The sequence below is a fragment of the Myxocyprinus asiaticus genome, chromosome 37, assembly GCF_019703515.2.
Source record: "Myxocyprinus asiaticus isolate MX2 ecotype Aquarium Trade chromosome 37, UBuf_Myxa_2, whole genome shotgun sequence".
NCBI lineage: Eukaryota > Metazoa > Chordata > Actinopteri > Cypriniformes > Catostomidae > Myxocyprinus > Myxocyprinus asiaticus.
Window position 1 is genome coordinate 17,165,281 of NC_059380.1, and position 25,888 is coordinate 17,191,168.

General features: G+C 40.4%; 1 pseudogene; it reads left to right on the top strand.

Moving 5' to 3' along the window:
* Positions 1–16,392: 16,392 nt before the first annotated feature.
* Positions 16,393–18,605, top strand: LOC127428376 (keratin, type I cytoskeletal 50 kDa-like; annotated as a pseudogene).
* Positions 18,606–25,888: the final 7,283 nt, after the last annotated feature.

The window sequence follows — 25,888 nt, forward strand, 5'->3', positions numbered from 1 at the left end:
ATAAAGGAATTTATTTAATACAAAAAACAAACATAAACTCCCACAAGGGGGAAAAAACAATCAACATAAAATACCCCGAAGGGGAAAAACACAAAGTAAATAATCCAGGCTGGGGCAGGGGAAACTGGAGACAGGACCGATCGGAACAGGTAGGGATGGGGGAATAAAACGACTGACAAACCTGACCAACCAACACACACGACTGACTGGAACAAACACAAGACAAACTGACACTGGACAGCACACACGAGGAGACTAAAATAGGGAGATAAATCAACAGGTTAATAAGACAGGGCAGGTGTGACTAATAAACTAATAATGGGCAAACAAGGGGGTGGGGTATGATGTAAGATAGAGAGACATCCGGTGATAAAGAAACAAAACAAAGCCACGTGCTCTCACAAGACAACAATACACCCGAATGGCATAAGCGCACATCGCCAAGACAATAAGGCAATATACGCTCATGCCAACCGACAAACAAGACGAGAGAATGCGTAGCAATGCCAAACAAAGCGACGGCACACATTCTCACACGAAACAAAATCTGACCATACATCGTGAGGCAAACGTCACGTGATGCACGCAACAGGCGACAAAAAAAGACAGGTCACCTGTGCGAGAGTTCGGCCACACACAAACCCGAAACCTCAGACCGAAGTGACCAAACATGAAGACAGCTCGTGACCCGGGTGCGCAGCGCAAAGCGAGCTCAACGCGTGTCCGCAGTCACGACAGACAGACACAGAACATGGAGCACGAGTGTCAGGATCCCAACACAGACCGAAACCGAACCAGACAGGAAGTCAGGATCCAGACACCATGCTTCAGACATGATACAAGACAGACCGAAGAGCGCACACAGGGAATTCAACCGACAACGTGCGCTCACACAAAGACAGACAATGAAACACAAGATAGACATGGGACGATGATGCCATGGTCTTGTCAGGCAAAAACACAAACTGACAGAGTGACAGGACTGTGACAGACTGTATTCATGGTACTTTCCCAGTTGTCCTAAAAATAGTTTGGGGAGTAACTGGTTCTCTGAAAAATGCTTTATCCACCTTTTTCCTATGTCCCGTGATGCTTAGCGTGAAATGTGGGCGTTACTTCCATTATCAAGTGAACACTGTTGTTGTTGCGGTGTTGGGATTTTGAGGAGAGGGTGTCTGATTTAATGATGACATACATCAATCACTATGTCAGTGTTTTACTGAATGATAATAAACTGCAAAAAAGTAATAAAGGCAAAGAAAGTGCAAACAAAACCAGTGCGCTGTTTCTCTCACATGCAGTTGAAATGTAATCTAAACCTTTCTAAACCATTTAAACCTTTGTTTGGCGAGTGATTGACAGGTGAGAGGTGGTGCCCATCCGGAATGCATCAGGACAGCTTTTTTGACTACTTCTGTATGTGTTTTTTGTGATCAAATCACAAAATGTTTTGCACCCCGTTAACAACTATATATAGCGCTGACCATTTGTGGTCAGATCATCTGAAATGCATCTTAATACCAGCTGTAAACAGCGTCTAAAATGACTGCAGCCGGAGCTAGCGAATGCTATAGAGTGGCTCCTGGTGGAAGTTGCACCCACATTCGTTTCCCGTGTAAGACCCCCCAGAAAATGGTGCATACCTTGGAAAATATGGGATTAAAGACCCAATGGTGCTTGAATCCTGATGATTGTTTTTGCGACTTTTATAAGAAATGCAATTTAAAGAAGTACTAGAGAATTATTAAAATCATGAAGGCTTTTGCTCTTTCAACAAGTGTAATCACACCCCCACTTGCTTGCAGATGTATAATAGTTCCAATTCCAACCTCAGTTCCTTTAACTATGCTGACAGCTGCCACACAAATCAAATTAATTTGTCTAACTAACCTATAATTTACTGTGTATGCATGACCCTAGATCACCTGAGTTTTCAATAAAGTTTGCCAGCACCACAGAGAACAACAGGTATTGGCATGAATATTTCTGTGAGAAAAAAACAGGGAGCCTGAGATAGCAGTGAGTCATGAAACTTTATATCTTACAGACAATTTCAGGGTGGATATGAGAGACCTAATACCTAATACCTAATACCTGCTCAATGCAGGGCTAATTAAACCTCTGGGTGGAGGCTAGTTTTAGCATTACATATGCAGTTACTTTAAAGGGTGGAGTAGGTTGAATCACAAGACCACAAGACTGAAGTTGACAACTGGAAAGGATGTTCTAGTGATGGTAATAATACCATCACTAGAACATCCTTTCATTTGGATTTATCACACACGCGCACACACACACACACACACACACGCACATGCGCACACATGCACACACAAGTAAGTTGCTCTAGATTGGTGCCATTCAATGTACCATGCTTCCTTCTGGGTGAGATATCAAAAACAGCAGATTTATATGCATTACTGCACTCTAAGAAGAGATCTGAGATATAATATGAACTTCTGAATTTAAATATGAACTTCTGACCATGAAAACGACTTTACATTCAGTTCAGTTGCATCACTATTGAAATGCTATATGTTAGAATTGATTGATTTGCTAGTTGTTAAAGAAAATGAGTTGTGACAGTTAATGAGCCACAGTTCAGACACTCTCTTTGGGTATCATCTTTCTAACCTGGGTTTAATGACAACTGGAAAGGATGTTCTAGTTATGGCAGGATTGCCCCAATAATACCATCATTGGATTTATATCACACACACACACACACACACACACACACACACATACACAAGTAAGTTGCTCAGCTCTGTCTCTATGAAGACACACACACAGAAAAAGTGAGTCATAATATTTTAAATATTAATGTCTTCGTATCCTTTTATCCTTTTAGTGACTATTTGCACCAGGTGTAATAGCACCTGCCCACACAGCTTGGCTATTTGCACCCAATATTCTAGTGGAAACAATAAAATTAAACACAGACTGCATTACCATGCAGTATAGCCTACAATCCCCCCACCCTCCCATCCGGATACAGTGTGGGCTCTTCCATTCAAATGCAGTGTGAGCTTCATGTTTTATATACAGTGGGCTCTCACGTTTGAATCGCAGGGTGGACTCTACCTTTCCAAAGCGGTGTATGATCTTTCATGTTCTTAATCATGGGGATCTCCCATTCAGATTGCAGTGTGAGCTCTCCCGTCCAAATGACTCGACTGGAGGTGCCGGATCTCGTCATCTGGAAGCAGCAGGCCCCCACATCCTTCCATTTTTCAGACCATCTATTTGGGGGGAGGTGGGAACACCACGTGATCTATTTTGTGGTTCCCTCTTCCCGCCATTGTGGGGGCTCCGCATGGATGTCGTTGGGCCCGTTCCATCATGGGTTAGAAGCTCTCGCCCCTTCTGTGACATTTGCGAGCCTCATGTTATATGATTCACTGGCTCCATGTTGTGGATGCAGCGGAGGGAAGTGCTTCATCTTCAAGTTCAAAAATCCTCTTGTCCGAGCAGTGTACCACTTGATACTGGCACTGCAGTGCCCCACCCACACTTGATACTGCCACAGCAGTACCCCTTTCACGTTTTGATACTGCCACAGAAGTGCCCCGTCACACTAACCTTTTGCTAATCCGCTTGGGGGTCTTCCATATGACCAAGCCTCATCACCCTTGCCAAGTAAAAGATCTATCTTGTGTCATCAAACAACCTAATAATAAGAGTTGTTTTACGTACTTGAGGGGCTTTCCCATAATGCAGAATGTAATTTTTTTCTGCAATAGCAGCAAATGTTACAAATGTAATAAAATTAAGTGTTCCTAACTAAACGTTTGCTTCCCTTACATGTGTGTACAAATGTAATAAAGTTATGTATTCTTAACTAACCTTTGCTTCCCTTACAGGTGTGTAAAAATGTAATTGTCATGTTTTCCTAACTAACCTTTTGCTTCCCTTAAAATGTACACAGATGTATTTCTATTTTCTCCACAGGCGCTCTTGAATTCTAAGTTCAGTACTTTTTATAGAAGTGCATTTATAGCAATGGAAGCACAGCAGTGCTCCCACAGGAGCTCCTTCACTATGCTCTCAAATACTCAACTCCACTGCCACAGCAGTGCCTTAACTCTGCTCCTGCAGGAGGCCCACTTTACTCTACTGCCACAGCAATATTTTACCATGCTTCTGCTGAAGCTGTTTATCTTTGCTCCCCATCTCCTCCTGTTCATTTCAATCACCCATATTTCCCTGTCTCTGGGCAGACCCTTGCATGAGACTGCTTCAGGAAGCCAGCTGATCTGACAGTATACATATGGTACAGCTGCCTGTGGTTGTATACAGGTCCTTTCATCTAAACCTTCCACTCAGGAGCGGGCCCTTGCATGAGGCTGCCTCTGCAAGCTGGCTGCTTCAGTGCAATATACCTAAGGTACAGCTCCCTATGGCTGTATACAGGTCCTTTCATCTAAAACTTTCACCCGCAGCGGGCCCTTGCGTGAGGCTGCCTCTACAAGCTGGCTGCATCAGTGAAATATACCTATTGTACAGCTTGCTATGGCTGCATACAGGTCCCTTCGTCTAAACTTTCCACCCGGAGCGGACCCTTGCGCGAGGCTGCTTCTGCCAGCAGCTGCTTCGGTGCAGCATGTCAATGTCAATATCAATTTATTTATAAAGTGCTATTAAAAACAACAGACTGTTGACCAATGTGCTGTACAATAAACAAATATAAAACAAGGTATAAAAATAGAGAAAAAGAAACAAATCAGAAAAGGAGATACAACAGGAAATCATCTTGGTTACGTACGTAACCTTGATTCCCTGAGGGGAATGAGACACTGCGTATGATCACTATGGGACACCGTCTGAGTGTCACATGGTCTGAGGCCCTGATACAATCACAGCAATTTATTGGCTGATGCCCTGGGCTCCATAAAGTTGCTCGCATTCACACCATCAAGTCAGATTTTCTGCAAAAGGCACAAGCCTATGCAGCAGCTAGAGAGTATGGCCAGCTACACAGTGTCTGGTTCCCCTCAGGGAACAGAGGTCACGTACGTAACCGAGACGTTCCCTTTCGTGGAACTCGAGCTGCGTATGATCACTACGGGAATGAAATACATTCACACCATACGAACAGTAGCAGCCAACTGCACAAACGAGCTAAAGTGTCTGGATAAAAGGAATTATGAATTTACTCCTGTTCCAACAGAGAGAACCTGGGAAGCAGGAGTCAAATCCTCATCCAGATTATAAAATCTAACAAATGTATGCAGAGAGGACCACCCTGCCGCCACACAAATGCCCTCCAAGGACACACATCTAGCCAAGTGCATGAGGATGCCATGCTCCTTGTATAATATCCAAAGGTGAAAGTAAACCACGTGCTTCGTAAGCACTTGAAATTGCATCAATAAGCCAATGAGGCAGTCTTTCTTGGACACTCTTTTGCAGCCACCAAAGCACACAAACAACTGTTCTGACTTACTCCACTGGTTAGTACTGTCAACATAAACTCACTGCACCCAAACTGGGCAAAGCATATGTAACCATTCATGCTTCTCAGACTCAAATGGTAAGGGAAAGAAAGCCTAAAAATGAATGGTCTGCGAGTGAAACGATGTAGAAATAACCTTGGGCTAATAGCCTAAACAAGGTCTTAACACAGCCTTTGAATACCCTGGTGCAAAATCCATACCCAAGGTATTGACCGACAGGGCATGCAAATCACCAACTCTCTTAAATGATGCCAATGCCACTAGCAGTGCCGTCTTGAGAGTCAAAAACTGATCAGTAACTGTTGTCAAGGGCTCAAACAGAGCACCCAAGAGCGCCTCTAAAACAACAGATAAATCCCGTAAAAGGAATGCAGATGTGACGAAAAGGTCTATGCCTGCGTACCCCGTGCATAAAGCGAGAGACAAGAGAATGTCTACCAACAGAGATTCCAGAGAGATTTTTATTTTTTTTGCTTCCTGCTTCGGTACTGTTCGGATGCATCTGCTTACTGCTCCACACTTTGCTCCCTTGCTTTAGCATTTTAATCTCTAATTCTCATATCAGAAGTTCAGCAAAGTGCTCAAAATGACATAATTTGGCACCCAATCTACAACCAGAGACTTTTGGGACTGATATTTTACTACAAAAAAGGAGTTTTTCTGTGAAAGCGGTCTACCAGCCTCCTCCAACTGGCAGTTTACATTCCTGAAAAGGGACAACACAGCTGCCTTCACACAGACAGATGAGAAGAGAAAGAAAATGCCTCCTTTCAGATCAAAGTCCACTTGCTGCACAAACTGCCATAGACTTCTACAAAAAAAAAATCACAGTTCTTGAAACAAGACTACTTGCAGTATTGCCAACCTTGACGGAATACACAGGAGAGCATCACCGTGGACCTCCTCAGCTTACAGCTGGTGAATCCTGTGAATTAATTGTTCCTCGACAGGCTATACTGAGCTTAAAATAAAACAGCAAAACAGATGGTAAAGGTGACTGATGAAAGTGAGAGCAAAAACCAATAGCATAAACAGGGAGCTAGACCCAAAGGTACTCAGCATATCAGACAGTCTATAATTGCATATTGCAGCATTGGCATCTTCCACTCCAGTTATGACTCGACTAACCAATACTGGTATACTTCCACTCCCGATATATCTTGAAAATAGATTTGAACTATTAATGAATGTGGAGGAAGAAACCCCAAATGTGATCAGGCTTAGATCACAACAGCCAGCAGCTAACATTACAGATGGCAGGTGCTCAAGTTCGAGCAGGCATTCAGCTGAGACCACAGCCGAGCCTAGCGCTCTGATAGTGGGGGACTCCATTATCAGAAACATTGTTAGCAGGACTACTAACACTTGCTGCATTCCTCAAGCAAACATTTCTGAGGTAAATAAGGAACTTATGAACATTCTAATGAACCATAAAACTGTGAATCGAGTTATTATACATGTGGAGAAAAATTATATTCAGAAAGAGCAGTCAGAACCCTTTAAGAGGGATTTCAATTAACTCTTTGAAACACTTGGGAGAATGAAAGTTCAGTTGTTCATCAGTGGACTACTCCTGGCCCGAGGAACAAATATGTTTTCTCGGTTGCTAAGTCTAAACACTTGGCTGCACAAAACCTGCAACATGAGAGGACTGAACTACATTTATAATTTCAATCTTTTCTGGAGTCAAAGAGAACTGTTTAAATCAGATGGCCTTCACCCAAACAAACTTGGTGCAAAAGTGCTAAAGGACAATATCTACTTCTCCCTCCTTCATCAATCTGCAATGTGCACAAATCCACCTGGATTGCACACAAACACCACTGCAGTGTCTGGATGACCACAGGATCACACTTCAGTACCTGGATGGACATTTGATCAACAAATCCCACAATAACACAGTGAAGACGCAACTACATGGGGCTGAGCCCCACACACAGAGCATCCTACAGTCAGACTGTGATGACTTAAAACTGTTCCAAGATACAGGAACCAAGGACGATTTCCAGGAAAAAAGCCAAGGGAGCCAAGATAACAACAACATACATCAGCCTCCAGAAACACCAGAGCCACAGTCTCTGTCACCACATCTCCCTCTTGTCAACATCCCCACTCCTGAGCTTCTCTGAGAAAATGAAGGAACTAGTGTATGCTGGTAGAAAGCTCTCCCACCCCATTGCTGTGAGCCCCCAGATACAAAACAAAAAACGGCAGGCCCCTCTACCACCAAAGCCTGCAGGCCCAGCTCACCCTCCCTCTGTGAGAGCTCTCCGAACAACAAATAACTGATAACAGCTCTAATTGATGTGTATCGGGTCCCTGCTACGGTAGCAGCAACACTCACAAATGTTTACAGAACAAGTGGGAACAAGCTGTGCCAGAAGCTTTTTCAATATCTGTTATGTTAAGTGAAGACTAAGGCCTTCTCAATACGTATGACAAACCAATCTAATCCGTTGCATATTAGATGTAAATCCAACATTACTGTGGGACCAAAAACAGATACTGTCAAGTTAGCACTTTTAAACATCCGCTCACTAAAGAACAAGTCATTTCTAGTCAATGACCTCATCAACACAAAAAACCTGGACTTTATGTTTCTAAAAGAGAGCCCCTACAAACTTTACTTTTATGAGTGTCTGCAGAGTTGTTAGGAGAGGTGGAGAATTAGCGGCCATATTTAAAGATGTCTTTCAATGCAAGCAAGTATCACTTGGTGATTACTTGATCTTTGAATATCTAAGTATTGTACTAAAAGGTGCTCTACTCATTCTATTTATAATTATTTATAGGCCTCCAAAATACTCTCCTGGCTAATTTGATGATTTTACAGAACTGTTCAACAAATCAACAAATTTGTTTCCTGAATTTGACTGTTTTGTTATTGCTGGGGATTTCAACATTCATATAGATAATCCTGAACACAACACTGCCAAAGAACTCAAAACAGTTTTAAACAATTTTGATCTGACTCAACACGTAGATGGACCCACCCACAATCGCGGACACACTCTTGATCTGCTCATTAGCAAGGGTCTGAACATTTCCGTCCACTATTATTAAGGATGTTGCGCTATCTGACCATTTCTGTATTTTCTTTGAAATATTGATTTTTCCTGCCACTGAAGTTAGATCTGTCTCTGTTAAAAAGAGGTACATAAATGAGAACACTAGTGTGCAATTTATCAAGGTTATATATTTGAAACCAAGTATATCCACAGTCTGTGTTGATCTCCTCAATAAATTAAAAGTTAAAAATGCTATTGATGGCATTGCTCCTGCAAAGGTCCAGACGATCACTGGCAGGCATAAAGCACCTTGGAGAAAAACAACAGCAGTGATAAACATGAAAAGAAAATGCAAGAAAGCAGAACGAATGTGCTGGAAAACACAACTTGAGGTCCATAATAATACAGTGCATCTGGAAAGTATTCACAGTGCTTCACTTTTTCCACATTTTATTATGTTACAGCCTTATTCCAAATTGGATTTAATTCATTATTTTCCTCAAAATTCTACAAACAATACCCCATAATGACAATGTGAAAGAAGTTTGTTTGAAATCTTTGCAAATTTATTTATTTTACTGTGTGTTTATGGTTGTGTGTTTTTGTTTAAGTTGTTTATTAAACTATTATTTATATCCACTGAACCCCCTTACACTGGTGCCAAAACCTGGAAAGGAGGAGGCGAGAACCGACTTAAGAATATAAATAATAGTTTAATAAAAAACACACAACCATAAACACACAGTACAGCTGCCTGCAATTCTCTCTCTCTCAAATTGTCGTCCCCGGCCGCCTTTATCCCTCGCATGCCCCATCAGGCTGATTGGGGACCGGGCGTGCGTCATTCCAGCCCGGCCCCGCCCTCCTCAGCTCTACACTCCTCCCGGCGTTGCCTCAGACCGGGGAGCCCCCGGCATGACGTACATCCCCCCTTCCTCTCCGGGAGGCATGCCTTGTGCCCCGACTGCTTGCAGGTCATCCCCGCCTTCCTCGACCTGGGAGGAGACAGGAGGGGAAAAACAACAACAACAACAAAACAAAATAGGCGAGGGAAAGGCCAACACGGAGCGACACAGAGAGAGAGAGGAGAGAGAGAAAAAGAAACTAACCGGTTCTCTGATGCGCCGTCGTGTGGTCCTCAATCACTCCTCCACCCTGTCAGGCAGACAGCAGCCACTCCTCCACGGGCGGACCGGAGTCAGACCTCCAACCCCCAGCGGACCGAACGCCCCTCCGCGTTCCCGGCATCCCATGGGGACACTCCTCCGCCCCTGGCAGCAGCCCTACCACTCCAGGCGGTCAGGGAGTTGCTTCCCTCCTCCCTCCACGGACGGCGGTCTTCTCTCGACCCCTCTGCGTTCCCGGGGGATGGCAGGGCACTCCTCCGCCCCCGGCAGCGGCTCCCTCGCTCCAGGCGGTCAGGGAGTCCAGTCCCCACTCGCCTCGCGGACAGCGGCCGTTCCCCACGACCGGATGGTCGGGCTACTCTGTCCCCCGTCAGATAGCAGCGGCGTTTCCTTGGGTGGACGGCAGTGTCAAGGACTCTGTGACGGGAATCCCTCCTCCTTCCCGGGTTTCGGCACCAGTGTAAGGGGGTTCGAGGAAAGGAGGTGAGAACTGGCTTAAGAATATAAATAATAGTTTAGAAACAACTTAAACAAAAACACACAACCATAAACACACAGTACAGCTGCCTGCAATTCTCTCTCTCTCAAACTGTCGTCCCCGGCCGCCTTTGTCCCTCGCGCGCCCCATCAGGCTGATTGGGGACCGGGCGTGCATCATTCCAGCCCGGCCCCACCCTACTCGGCTCTACAATGGTGAATTCAAAATAAGAGTCTCTAGAAGACAGGGGAAAACACAGAACAGTTTGTGACTCCGACAGGGCAGTGAACTGGATTTTCACCTTGCGCTGTACACCAAGAAGCAAAAATATGCCCCTTAAACATATATAGCCTCCTCGTTGATGCAGCTCTTGCATTTAGAATGGTATCAATCTCAGCAGGGGATAACCCATCATTCAAAAGAGCGCCCCGTTGAGGGGCCACACCCATAACTTCCACAAGTCCGGCCGGGGACAACATGTACGCTCTGACAGGAATCTCACAAGGCGCCTTTTCCAGGAGAGAGACCAGAGATGAAAACCATACTTGAGATGGCCAATACGGCGCCACTAACAGAAGCTGAACCTGATCCTCCCGAACCCTCTGCAGAACTGCATGCAGCAGACTGATCAGTGGAAACGTGTAAAGATGCGCTCTGGGCCACTGATGTGCCAGCACATCGATGCCCAGTGGGGCGAGAGAGAAAACCAGAGGGGACAGTGCGATGTCTTGCTTGAAGCAACAGGTCCACTTCCACTCTGCCAAACCTCCTCCAGATTTGTTCCATAATCTGAGGATGGTATGTCCATTCTCGGGGCATCAGACCCTGTCTGGACAGGAGATCTGCCCCCAAGTTCAACTGGCCTGGAACAATCAAAATGGATAGAAATGTCATAGTCCACGACGATGGAGGAGTTGAAATTTCACTTGAAACGGGTCTGGCATTTTCATTGTTTCACATGTTCCAAATTGAGTATCCCAAACATTTTTGGAAAACTATGTTGTTCCTTGAAGCATTTGTCTTCAAAATGAAAATTAGAGTACCAATTGCTATCCAGACAGTTTACAATTCTTTGTAAGCTGAATGTATAAGAAAAACTGTTTTTTGTTTGTTTTGAGGAAATTGTCTTCAAAGTGAAAATTCAGTTTTTTAATTGCTGTCCAGAGAGTTTACAGTTCTTTTATAAGCTAAATGTTTAAGGAAAACATATTTTTTTTAGTTATTTGTCATAAAAAATAAAAATGCAATTTTTAATTGCTTTCCAGAGAGTTTAACATTTTTTTCCAAACATCTTTAAATTCCATGTATATTTAAAATTCAGTCTTAATGTTAATTTAAAGAATGAAATGCTAACTACAGCTAACTTCTTGTTATTTTACCCAGGGACTATAATGCCAAAGTCATTTGTATAAACATAACGCTAAACTGTAAATAAATACTTGAAAAAAAATTATTAATTACATCTATAAAAGCTATGGATGGTTAATTTTAATAAAACCTTTGTTATAATTTTCAAAGGCTTTGGATTTTTTATTTATTGTAACTGACCACATCCTTTTCTTTTGCTAAGAATCTAAACAATGCTGTATAAAGCCCTTGGTCCTTCAGAGATCTAATGTATTTAAGGTTCTTTGTGGAACTGGAAAAGGTTCTCCTATGGCATCACTCTTAAGAACCTTACTTTGGTTCTTTAAAGCACCATAGTACTAAGGGTTCTTTAGAGAGCTTGTAATATCATGGTTCCTTGTGGAACTTAAAATGGTTCTTTGTGGAACTGAAAAGGGATTCCTTGTAGCACTGCTGTGAAGAACCATTTCTGGGTTCTTTAAAGTACCAATAGTTGGTTCTCTAAAAACTTGACAATAAAGGGTTCTTTGTAGATCTTAAAAGGATTCTCCTATGGCATCACTCTGAATAACCCTTATTGGTTCTAATTGGAACCTTTATTTTTAAGAGTGTACTACAGCATGTTTAAAATACACCAGCACAGAACCTGTTAAAAAACAACTATTAATTATGGTCAGGATACTAGGCCCAATAGTATCAAAAACTGGTTTAAGAAACCTAGATAGGATAATGTCATATGGACAGTTTGAAGGGTTCAAATGTTCTGCTATTTCTGCCTGAAAAGAAATAGAAACAGGCTCAAACTGATTAAAAGCAACAGGACATATCAAAGGAACAGATGGGTCATGGGCGGGAGATAAAATAAGCGATCTAATATCAGCAATCTTGTTGACAAAAAAGCTAAGAAACTTTTCACAGGTATCTGAAGACATATCGAGACAGGCAGTATCAACGGGATTAATAAAAGCATTATTAAATAAAACTCTGGGCCTATGACAGTTTTAGCAATTATGTCTGAAAAATAATTTGTCTTAAATTCTTTAACTGTTTTCTGGTAATTTGACAAAAAAATCCCATAAAATTTCATAAGAGACACCTGGAGCTTGTCTTTCTTCCATTTATGCTCAGTTCTCCTGCAAGCCTCTCTAAGAGCACGAGTAATATAATTTAACAAAGGCTTCGATTTGAACTTATCACACATAACCTTTAAAGGAACAACAGAGTTCAAAATAGTGGAACAAGAGGAGTTAAACAGTGAGCACAGCACTCATGTGAGAAGGGGGGCTTTCAAGGGTGGAATATGTTGAAGCTTTTTTAAATGAAACTGCAAAATGCTCAATAGTGTCAGGGTTTATATTGCGAGACAAGCGAGCAAGGGCACGGGGTTTCGTTTTTTCTTAAGGGAAGGAGGCACCAAAAATAACAGGCTTATGGTCATAAACAAACTGCATCACAGACAGAACATATGATAAAGTTAAATCATATGTGCTTAACAGTTCTACTATAGCATTATTTGTTATGTTTGCATTCACATCTAAGGAAATAGTATTTTATAAATATTTATCTAAAAGCACTTATGAACATTCAATATACTCGCTGTCCTTTATTCTAAGCACCTTGAGTCGAGCCTCTTCCTCAAGCCCCTCTTTTGTGGAAAGCAAGCCACATATGTTTACCCTTTATCACTCAAAGTTTATATGGTCAGGTGAACTTGTGAAATGGAGTTCTTAAATTAATATGGACATACTGTATACATATTTAACAATCTTTTGTTCTTTCAAGGACCCATTTACTCTAAATAAATAAATAAATAAATAAAGGAAAGAAAAAGCAGTTTAATTGATTAAAGTTTGAGTTTTAGATGAATCCCAATGTTTTCATTGACTTCATGGTGTTCTACAAAAAAACAACGACTGTTTATGCAAGTTGTAGCATCTCATACAGGTTAGAGGTCTGCAACCCGACCCGGGCCCGACGGGACCTGAGAACCTGATGGGTTTTGGGCCGGGTTCGGGTCAGTTTTTCAAGTAGGACTTCGGGTACGGGTTTGTAATTAATGAAAAAATAAACAGGCTTACTGAACTTGTTTCGCACATGCGCTCTCACTCACAGACACACGCAAACGGACGAGTTAGGGGCCGTTCACACCGAACGTGTTTTTGCGCGCGTCTGTTCTGTTTTTCTCTTTTTTTTTTTTTTTTACACATCCTGGATGAATGTCTTTGACATTTGCACAACGTCTTGCTTTTTCTTCAACGTCTCACGCAGGACCGGTGTTGTATCGAATTGTGTTCCCTGTCGGAATCTGTTTCCCCCTAGCCCCAATAGGGTATGGGGATATGGTTAGGGTTAGGGTAGGTAGGGTAGTATAGGTTAGGGTTAAGGTTAGGGTTAGGGTAGGTAGGATTCGGTAAGGTAGGATAGGGAAGTGTTAGGCTTAGGGGTGCATGGGGGAATGCATTCTGACAGTGGAGAATGTTATTGTCAGATAATGTTCCTCCCATACAGGTCTGCCGGGTAGAAACAGAACCTGACGGGGAAACAGAGTTTGACACAACACCGGCATATTTGAAACACCATGTGAAGTTAAAAAAAAATGCATGTTGAGACCCCTGCGCTCTGTTTCATTCTTTGTACTGCATCTAGATTGTTTTCAATGCAGGTTTTACAAAGATTCAAGATTCTAAACAAATCCAATCTGCACAGAGGGGACTGTTGCAGTTTCATATTATTCCAGATTATTCTGCACCAGGTGAAGTTTCAGCAAATAAACGGTAAGTCAATGCTTTTTCCCCCCCCTTCTGCACTAGTGTACTAAGGGGCTGCCGTGCCTTGTTAAAACTGTGTATGTTTACTGTTTCAATACTGTTACGAATATTGCCTATATGCTTGCATAAAATACAGCCTATTGCAACAGTATTTTCTAGAAGAAATAAGATAGTAAACAATTTCGGGTTCTGGTGGGGTTTGGCTTAAAATCTGACAGTATCGTTCAGGCCAGGCCACACGGTCCCTGGTATGGTTCTTTTTTAGGGTGCATTTTAAGGCCCGTGTAGACCTCTGATAGAGGTATGTTAATATAAAAGCATATGTGTTATTCCTTTCCTTTATTTTGATTTTAAAACATGATACAACTTTGATATTGACTGACACTATAGAGTATTATTCTAGTTTAGATACTTAACCATAGCGTTAAACTAGAGAAAACAGGACTGTTTACCTGACTCTGTTGGATGCTGCAATATATTGTACAGATTTATTACTGTGCCACACCCAGTAAGAAGAAATACAGCTTCTCTGACTTTTGTAACACGATTAGTAAGGAGCAGAAGAACCAAGAAGAGCCCTTATAAAGACAGGGATCAAATGACTGAGAGAAAAGTAAAGAAGACAATGTGATTGAATGCATCAGCATAGAAACACACAAGATCAGATGTATTTCTAAAGAGCTATTGAAAAATATAATCTAAAATGTCTAAGTAGAAAACGGTTTTGGTCTTAATCTCAATACGTATTTGGACTCATACCATGACATACTTACATTTATACTTTAAGATACTAGTGATCTTCCTTTTAAGAGACTATATTCTTCACATGTTTGGTTGAAAATAAAGCAGGTAAGAGCTTGTTTATAGAACCATAGATCAGCTTAATCTTGTCATTTAGCATCTCAGGAAATTCACTTGGGCAACATGTGTAAGCTTGGCTGCAGGAGAATTCACTAAACAAAACAAGTCATTTTATACACACACTGGATCCACATTCAGTTGTATGTGCACTACTGTATTTATCCAATTGTGTAATGACAGTGATGCTCAGGTTCAATTTAACCTTTGTGTAAATATATGTCAAAACTTTATTGTTTAAGGAAGCGCCGAGAAATTACTGATGCACAATATTTCTATGCAACTCCAAAAGTTCCCCAAAGTAGCTTCAGTAGCTGTTTTAGAAATTAATCAGTTGCATTGCATGGTCATGATTTCCAGGCAAAGGTTTAGCTGAAAGTCAGTTTCTTACACACAAGAGAATTATGGTGTTTCTGAGTCAAAATCCTTAGAAAATGATGTTATGCAACACAAGCAGCAACACCATGCTAGTAGCTCTCCAGATGGACAATTTGAAAGTTCACTTAGGGAAATGTTTCTCTCTGTTACTTGCTGTTTTTTTTTTTTTTTTTCTGGCTATGTTTGAAAGACAAAGGGAGGTCTGTTTTGGGAAAGTTGGCAACACTCCATGTGCAAGAGAGCATTTCATTGTAAGGTTTTAGCTTGCTATTTATGAGTGCTGATCATATCCAGCACTCTGTTGTCTTGGAAACACTACTGGCAGACACAGGTCAGCCTGTCAACGTAGATGTTATGAAGCCCATAACACAGACCTTATGGCAGCAACATGGGATGCTACACAGCAAAAGGAGAAATACATGTGCCAAAGAAGGTGTGTATCCTTACATGTAAAAAATAAATAAAACACGATCCCATGAAAATGTTTCAGATTATGTTCATAATTTGAGATAAGATGGTTCACACACCTTGCTGTTGCTTGTCTTTTGCACATATGGGCAACAGTTCCTCACTCTGAGAGCTTATTACAACTATGCATGAAATTTCACCTGCCAGATCCCCTGCCTCCAGGCATGTATTGGGTGGAGAGTGAGGTTTTGAGTTCATAATCCCCCCACCCCAATATCTACATCCACCCACCCTCTATGGTAGGCTATGGTTTTAGTGAGGGGGTCACTACACCATGGCAACATATAAAAATCCATCCTCCTCAACTGTACTCCACAATCTCTTTCCTTCCAGCCAAAATAATCTCTCCTCGCTTTCTCCACCCCAACAATGAGTAGCCGTCGTTTTATGTTCTCGTGAGGCTCTGTCAGTGGACGCTCCCTATGGGGAGCCTCTCTAGGATGCTCTGGACACAGTTTAATGAGTGGTGGTGGTGGTGGTGGTGGTGACGGTGGCAGCATTGCCATGCGTGCTGGCAGTGTGTATGGGGGTGAGGGGGGTCTGGGGTCCGGATATCGACTGCATCAAGCTCCTTTGCATCCAGTGGTGGTGGTGGTGGTGGTGGAGCAGGCTATGGTTTTGGTGAGGGCTTTGGAGGAGGTAATACAGACCTCAATGTGGCAGTCAATGAAAAAGCAACCATGCAGAACCTGAATGACTACCTAGCATCATACTTGGAGAAGGTGCGCTCTCTGGAGAAGTCCAATGCAGACCTTGAGCTGAAGATCAGACAGTTTCTGCAGAACAAAACCTTGCCTGCAGCAAGAGATTACTCTGCCTTCCAAGCCACAATCAGTGACCTGCAGGATAAGGTAGTACTACTGTAAAACTTACTTTTGCATAGGTGCAGAATTATTGTGTGCATATGGGTGTGGGCATGTCCTCATTGAGTGCATTTCTGCCATTTAGTCTCACATGAAAAACATACATCATAAATTATTCTCTCACTTTGTTTCTATGAGATCCATGAGCAGTATGAGGATGTTGCCGCCAAAAACTGGCGTGACCTAGAGGCCTGGTTCCAAACCAAGGTAGGACAGGGCAAATAAATCTACTTTATTTCTCCTCTACCTCCATTTGTGATTGGTGTAATTGTGGTTCATCTAATTCTGTCATGATGGTTATGGTGGTTAATGTTTGTTTCAGGCTGGTCTACATGGTGGACCAGCATTGCCATCCTATTCACCAGCAAAGAAATGGTCAATCAGCATGGTCTTTCTGGTGAAGCTGTTTGACCAAAGAAGTATTGCTGGTTAAGCTAGTGGAGAAGCCTGGTGGGGACACATGAGCATGCTATGCTGGGGACGAACATCCAAAATACAAAATAATAAATGCTGAAGACCAGTAATTGTGGTCTTTTCTACAGGGATCTTTAAGCTAAAACTAGAACAATCAATCTTGCAAGTGTTGGTTTGTTCAAGACCATCTTTAGAGCTGCTTGACTAAACTCTAATCATTTGCAGACAGAGACACTGAATAAGAAGGTAGCAGCCAGTCCAGAGAATCTGCAGGTGTCCAAGTCAGAAATCAATGAGCTTAGATGCAGTCTTAAGGACCTGGAGATCAAGTTGCAGTCTGAACTAAGTCAAGTAAGTGTGTGTTGTTTGAGTAAAGTAAGTTAGCACTAATCTATTTTCAAAACAATGTAAATTCAAAAATTTTCACCAATTTTTCGTTCTAAAGAAAGCGTCTGTTGAAGGAACTATTGAAACATAGAAGCTCAATACTCCATGCAGCTGGCAAGACTGCAGGCTCATGTAACCAGTCTGGAGGAGCAGATTGTTCAGCTCAGAGTTGATATGGACAGACAGTCTCAGGAATAAAAAATGCTGCTGAACATCAAGACCCGACTGGAGATGGAGATTGACAAGTACAGGAGACTGCTGGATAGAGGAGGAAGCAGGTAGATTGGAAATAGAGTGTTTGCAAATCTAAAAACTCTAAAATGTTGTATATTAGTGTTTTGTTTAGGAGAATGTTTAGCATTAGGTATAGGGTTAAGGGTAGGGTTTAGGGAAGCATATGAAAATACACAGGATTAAGGTTAGGGGTTAAGTTTAGGATGGTTAAGGAAGTCCCCATGTCTTTGTTTACATTAAAACAATCAGAACCTACATCCTAAAAATGTAGTTTTTAAAAAAGGATAGGACAGCCTGTTTTACAGAGACACCAAGTCCTAATATCAACATTTTCTCTTTTTGTCAGTTTCCCCAGCCCCAGGGGTGTGCTCTACCAGTTCCATCCAGGTGAAGACCATTGTGAAAGACATTGTTGATGGGGAAGTGGTTTCATCTTCTACCACATAAACGCCAGTCTCCATCAAATACTTCCCATCCACACCTGTCACACCAGTCTTCACACCAGCCCTGTGATGCACTTTCATTAAGAATAAAATTGATGATGGTGCAGAAACCATGACTCCTGGTTTGTCTCATGTTAAATCTGTTTACTGTTTAGGTCAATGTGAAAGTATATTTTCTTGATCCATATTTGTTTCTGAAAATATTGAGATACAATAATTCAAGGCTGGTTAGGAGAGGCAAAACTCAGTTTCTTTATTATCTGCATAAGTTCTGCTCAAGCAACACTAAGCTCTTGAACACAAGGAATTTGAATATTAAGACATGATGTGTCTTCCACAGCTGAGGTTTGAAGAGTGATGTTTTTAAGCAGGTTAGTCATCTTGCACATCGACATCCAATGTCTCACTGCTCTCCACAACCCTGTCATCCACAATGGTTTCCATGACTGTTGTAGTTTTGGTGATAATTTCTAAAAACATAATGAAACAATGGGTTATTTTCTAATTGCCCATCACTGTGTGAGCTTTTAAAGTTGTGAGGATTGTGATGGACATGGTTTCATTGTGGATACAGTATTTAGACAAAGAAGCAAAGTGCTGAAAGTCACAAAAATTGCACACAAAACCGTTCCAAAATCATGTTCTTACATTTATATTCAAGATACATTATCTGAAAACAAGTCTTAATATCATATGCAGCTTTGCATATCAGGTGAATTTATCTGGTTTTAAGGATGTTTAGATATTTTTACTGGAAAACAAGACAAGTGTAATTAGATTCATATATATTTAGGAGGGTTTTATAAGCATTATGATGTTGCAATATTTTATATTCAATATACTGTATTATCATTTTAAAATTGTGAATAGGTTGTTTGTCATAGAAGAAGTCACTTACTGTGTGTCTTACTGTGAAAAGAGGATAGTTGAGAGAGAGAGAGAAGAGCGAGAGCGAGAGAGAGAGAGAATGAGAGAGAGAGAGAGAGAGAGAGAGAGAGAGAGAGAGAGAGAACTGCTGTCAGTAAAGCATTGACAAAAATAATAATACTGCATTACTAGTTTGCATTCCATAAGTTGCAGTCAGTACATTCTGTTACTGCAGAATCAGTGTTTACTAAATCTTTCCCAATCCGGACCCTGGAGTACTGCCATCACTGCACATTTTGGATGTCTCCCTAATCTAACATTTGATTCAACCCATAAGCTAATTAGTATTGGGTGAATTGGGTGTGCCAAATATGGGAGATATCCAAAATGTGCAGTGTTGGGGGTATTCCAGGACCGGGAAACACTTGAATAAATCACAAAACATGAAACTACACAATCCCACAAGCATCACCTCTTCTCTCCATTCAGCAGTCTCCTGTACTCTACGATTTCACACTCCAGTCGTGTCTTGATGTCCAGCAGCGTGTCATACTTCCGCCTGTTGCTGGCAATGCTAGCATGGACCTGGCTCAGCTGGTCCTCCAGGTTGGTTACAGTGAGCTGAAGTCCACCTAACTGCATCCCGTAAAAGGCCTGTTTCTCTTCCAGCATACCCTCAAGCGATGTCTTCTGTAGATGGATAATAGGGACAGGTCACAGGGCTGACCATAACTACTGTAAATGCAAGGCAGAGGGTGTACTCACTGGCTTTGGACCAGTGTGATCTGACGAGAAGTCTTTAGAAAAGTTTTAGGATGGTATTTCTACAGCATCTTTGAGATGTATACTGTATGTGTATGAATTTTCAATTCTAGTGTGTTGATTGGGATAATGATGAAAATCATACTACATGGAAAGTACTATGCTACATGGAAAATCTAAAATCTGCTAACATTGTCATGTTTTGCTCTGAAAAACTATTTTTTACATTATTTGGTGCATTAGTTCAGAATAATATGGAAATAGTGCAAATGTCTGTTTAAACAGTCTATTGCTTGTGTAAGCATAGGAAATGACAGGACATTTCCTTAGACTGCTCCAAGCCTTAAAAGCTGGCAAAGTGCTGGTTGATGAACTAAAAAGGGTGAGGCTGTGGCACCACACATTGGAGCTCATTTAGACAAAATTTGGAGGACTTGGAAATGATACTTTCGGTGTTTTCTACAATTTAACAATACTGCTATGCGAAGGTAAAATGCAGTAACTGCACATTTTGTCAAAATTGAATTATGACCAAAATCAGGTCTCGTTAGACAACTGTCCTGTGACAGTTTGGCTCAACTATAATCAGATTCAGAGAAAACTTCTGAATATTTTATAATCCAAATTTGGATAAAAAAACCTTGAAGCAATTTTTTCTCAGTTTCAGTGTCAGTGGAGTTACTGGGTTTTGGCTTTTTGTGGGTCTATGAGGTGATGAGAGGGAAGAAAATATGCTTTTTATTATTATTATTTATTTTGTTTTGTTCAATATCCATGTCTTACTGTAGGAAAAATGTCAGTGTTTTTATTTCTATATTTTTCGAAAGGCAAATGTAAATATTCTGTACATTTTGTAACAGTAATATATGCGTTTGTGATTGTAAGTGTGTGTTTTGATGCAGGCATGCTTACCATGTTATGAAGAGACTGCAGTTCAGTTTGTAGTCTTTGGAACTTGCTTGTCAACTCTTTCAGCTCTGTTCTACTGACCTGGAGTTCTTCATTATGTGTGACCACCTCCTGTTGAACTGTGGTGATCTGCAGTTAACATCAACAAAAACAACGACTATAACATCACATCAAATGCCTCACTAATGCAAAAAAAAAAAAAAAATTATAATATACCACAGATGGCTGGCCACCGGCGGGTACGTGAGGAGGCACTATATGGCAAGCCTTTTTAACACTTAGACACTGAAGTCCCTGGATACATACGTTAGGCATACTGTATGTGGGATCATTTGAAAGATTAGAATCTGGACATTTCAGAGAATCCAATCACTTTTGCATTTAGTTACATAAAATAACAAAATAAGGTCTGAAATAATTGTGTCACATTTTGGCCCCACCTAGAGGTTACGTTATAGAAATTTCTAAATTAATATAAAAGTCTTTCACATAGCACATAAATAGACAAGTCATATATCAAATTAAATCTCTCGTCCTTAGGAAGATGACTGTACAGTTTATTTAGCTGCCTTAATATCACAGTTTGAATTATTTTCAAAAATATCACAAAGTGAAATTTTATTTCAGTAAGGCATAAAATGCAAACGTCTCTTTTCTGTGCTGACCACTGATCTGTAAGCCCCAAATAGCCTCAATCTTTATATCAAATCTTACCATGCGTTAATGAGTTAAAGAAATTACTTTTTTTACATGTTTGTTAGCTTACTTGGATGAACAATGTTGTGTAAAAAAAAAATTTGAACAAAATATGAAATCCGGTAGAAAAACTTCTTCTTTTGTTTTTTGCCGATTGTATTCTTTGCGCATATCAACACCTACTGGTTGGAGCTGGTCCAAGGTGGAGATTTATAGAAAAAAAGGACTTAAATATTGATCTGCTTCTCACTTACACCTATCATATCACTTCTGAAGACATAGATTTAAACACTGGAGTCGTATAGATTACATTTATGCTGGATTTATGTGATATTTGGAGATTCCAACTTCTGGTCACCATTCACTTGCATTGTGTGGACCTGTAGAGCTGAGATATTCTTCTTAAAATCTTTGCTTGTGTTCAGCAGAAGAAAGTAAGTCACACATATCTGGGATGGCATGAGGGTGACTAAATGATGAGAGAATTTTCATTTTTGGGTGAACTATACCTTTACCATAGCAGCTCCTTATACACAAGCAAGTAATGTAGTGGTACAGTTTATACTATTTATTTTATATATTTTCTTTTCTTCCTTCTTTTTTTCCTTCTGCAATCACCATGCATTTTCATTGTATGAAAAAGAGATGCATTGACATACTGCTAATATCTCATTTTTTATTCCATGGGAAACAATTGTCAAAAATGTTTTGAGCTATATGATGGTGGGCAGATAATTACATCATTTCCTGTTCAAAACAAATTATCTGCAGAAGGTGCGACTGGATTTTTTGGATTTTTGCATTCAAAGTCCACTCGGCTCTGAGGGGACTCGTTTGAATGAGCATGATGCCTTTGTTTACAAAACGTTTTTGATTTGCTGAATATTTTTTTAAATAAAAATATATTGTAAGCATAACAATGCATTTATAATTTTAACTTCACCTTGCTTTGGTACCAGGACTCCAGCTCTTTTTGTTTTTTCTCAGCCACAGCCTCATAGTCTTCCCTGATCTCTGTTAAAGCCTGATTCAGGTCCATAGAGGGCGCTGCATCCACACAGACGTTCATCTGACCTCCAGCCTCAGTGCTAGCCAGAGCCATCTCCTGTGGATGGAAAAACACATGTAAAAGAGTGTGTGTTCTGGCACGGAGACAGTTATGGATTGTAATATGATGCTGATGTCCTATTAATCTGTGTGTTTAGATTTAAAACTAATAAAAAAAAATAAAAAAAAAGAAGTGAGAGAGGTGGGCTGGGCCTAGCCTTGTAATTCCAAACATGTATGATCAGAATGATGTAGGATGTCAGGAGAAAGGGAGAAAAAGAGAAATCTTCATTGCTTTCAAACAGTATAACCATTTGGCTGATTTTGAAAAGAGTTCTCTAGGGCATGGTGTTTGAAAATTTAAGAGTGTGCCTGATTGTGTTTATATATGGATGAACTTTAATAAACCTAAGAGGCCCAGTGTTATTGTTGTTTGGTTCAAAATGATGTAATGGTGAAACTCCCCTGTGCAGACCAGGCAGCAGAAGAACAAGAGGAAAAAGGGAAAAAAATTGAAGGAAGGAAGGAACACTCTTGGTGACCTTGTGTTTTCTGCTGGTTTGGAAACTTCACTGTTATCTCTGAAATGGCAGATGCTGGGCAACAGTAACCTTTTCATTTTCTTATTTTGTGGTCTTTTTAAAACGTATCTAAGAAATATAAAATTGAAAGTCTTCAAAAAGACTTTCCTTCCATTTACATCCCACATTATCACTCTTTTATATCTATATTTAAATCTGTTTATAGAATGCAGGAGACTTGAAACAGCCATACTTCAATAATTTTTGAATTAGTTTTAGTCTTGTAGTTAGGCAAAAGGGTTTTTAAATCCACAAATGCAATCTTAAATGGATTGGATATATCAATTACTGTTAGATTTTCACAGCTGTCCAGTATTCAGAATATACCAGGGTGTGTGCCCGTCTGTGTGTGGGAAGGTTGGAATGTGAGGGGTGGTGGAATCTCACACTGAGAGAAGATCCACATGGTTTACCTTTCATGTAAAGGGGCCTTTCATTGCAGAGAATGATTGCGATCAAATCTTTATCACCACACGACCAGGGCAGATGGAGTTTGTTTCCTCAACTTTCAATGTCATCATAGAGCAGAACAATGGACTTTACTACAAGGACAATACCCCAAGAGCACAGTGGGATCAAGCCAGCAAACTTCCAGTTACCGGCCCTGAGCCTTAAACACTACACCACACCACATTACCAAGGTGATGTTTACAGTATACAAAGCCTCATGCAGTGTAAGTGTTCGACAGTTTCAACTTTGGCTTACATAACGCAATCACTTGTGTGGGTGGAATAGACATGGTCAACCTCTGATTATGGCCAATATCATGGGCAATGCCCTGTTCAGAAATATTTTTGCTATTTGCAAGCCGAATTTACCATTGTCATGTCATTTGTTATTATTATTATATTTTTTTTTCTTCAATAAAGTGAAAAAAAAAGAATAACAGAAAAGGTTTATTGAAAGATGAAAGAGGCAAAAGCCGAGAGCCAAATTTCAGGGAATTTTGAAATGGGTTTTTCCATGCCTGGAAAAGTCATAAAAATAAATAAAATCCTAAAAAGTAATGCAAATTTTTATAGTGTATATACAATTTTCTACTTATGCTCAGATCTAAAATATTTTTTAAAAATTGCTCTTTGTGAGTGCAATTTCTTAAAAATTATGATTTCTTATCTGGTAATCACAGTTTGGAAAAATCATGGAAATTCACTGCTCAAAAGGTGTATGAACTTTGCATGTAGGAAAAATACAGGATGCGTCATTTATCGTACCTCCTCGTGGTTTCTCGTCAGTATGATGAGCTCCTCCTTCAGACTCTCATACTGCATCTCCAGATCCGACCGGGTCAAGCTTAACTCATCCATAAATTTCCTCAGGTTGGCAACAACAACTTCTCTACGTGTAGCCAGCTCTTTCTCATACCTGAGGTGAACATTTACAGTCTCAAGTTTTAATAAGGTTTTAAATGGTGCTAGGAACCAATTAATGAATTGATCTTTAATACTAATTAAACAATGCAATCATAAGATATTAACAATCTTATTTTCTTACTTCATTTGTAAATCATTGGCCACTAGCCTGGCATTGCTTATATCCAGGAGGATCTTGTTGTTGTTTTTGAACATACAATGAATCTGGCAGAAGAAAAAAAAAATTATACTGTAGTGAATTTCATTGTGCCATAAAGATGAACATACACAAAAATTGGAATTCAGTCTTTTTTTTTTTTTTTTTTTTTTTTAGTAGGTTACATAGTGACAGAAAATGTCCCCCAGAATTCCAAATTCCAAAAGAGAAAAATAAAACTAATTAGCCTATAAACAACAAACAGCATGTGCACTATTTTTGGAACTGTGTGTGTGTGTGTGTGTGTGTGTGTGTGTGTGTGTGTGCAGGTTTAAGTGGTTTACAAGGACTTTTTTTTTAGGTTACAAACTGGTAATTACAAGGGTATTATGCTATAAATGTGCTTTATGAGGACATTTCTAGTGTCCCCATAATTAAAATTGCTTAAAAAACATACTAAATGATGTTTTATTGAAAATGTAAAAATGTAGACAGTTTTTTGTGAGGGTTAGGTTTAGGGGTAGGGTTAGGGGATAGCATCTATAGTTCATACAGTATAAAAATAATTATGTCCATGGAGAGTCATCATAATGATAGCTGCACCAACATGAGTGTGTGTGTGTGTGTGTGTGGGTGGGTGGGTAGGTTTAAGTGGTTTACGAAGACTTTTGTTAGGTTACAAACTGGTAATTACAAGGGTATTATGCTATAAATGTGGTTTATGAGGACATTTCTAGTGTCCCCATAATTAAAATCGCCTAAAAAACATATTAAACTGTTTTATTGAAAATGTAAAAATGCAGAAAGTTTTTTGTGAGGGTTAGGGTTAGGAGATAGAATCTATAGTTCGTACAGTATAAAAATCATTATGTCTATGGAGAGTCCTCATAATGATAGTTGCACCAACGTGTGTGTGTGTGTGTGTGTGTGTGTGTGTGTGTGTGGAATTCAGCACAGCCAAAGAATGTGGAACACTTTGTTAATATGTTAAGTTCTATATCAAAACTTCATCTGTGTCCCAACATGAGCAATATTTGTCATTTAATGTTCTGTCTTCTCATTATATCCACAGTTATCACATGTCATGTAATATCAGACCCAGCATGTCCCAACAGTCACATCTATTGACAAAGTGTTTTCCAATTTCACAGTTAAGAGAACTACACTAATGTAATCCCTATTGGAAAGACCAGCCTAAGCCAGCATGAATTACTATGCTGGGTTTTGCTGGAACGTTTGAATGCAGAGTCCAGATGTTTCATCTTTCATCATTCTACTCACCTTTCC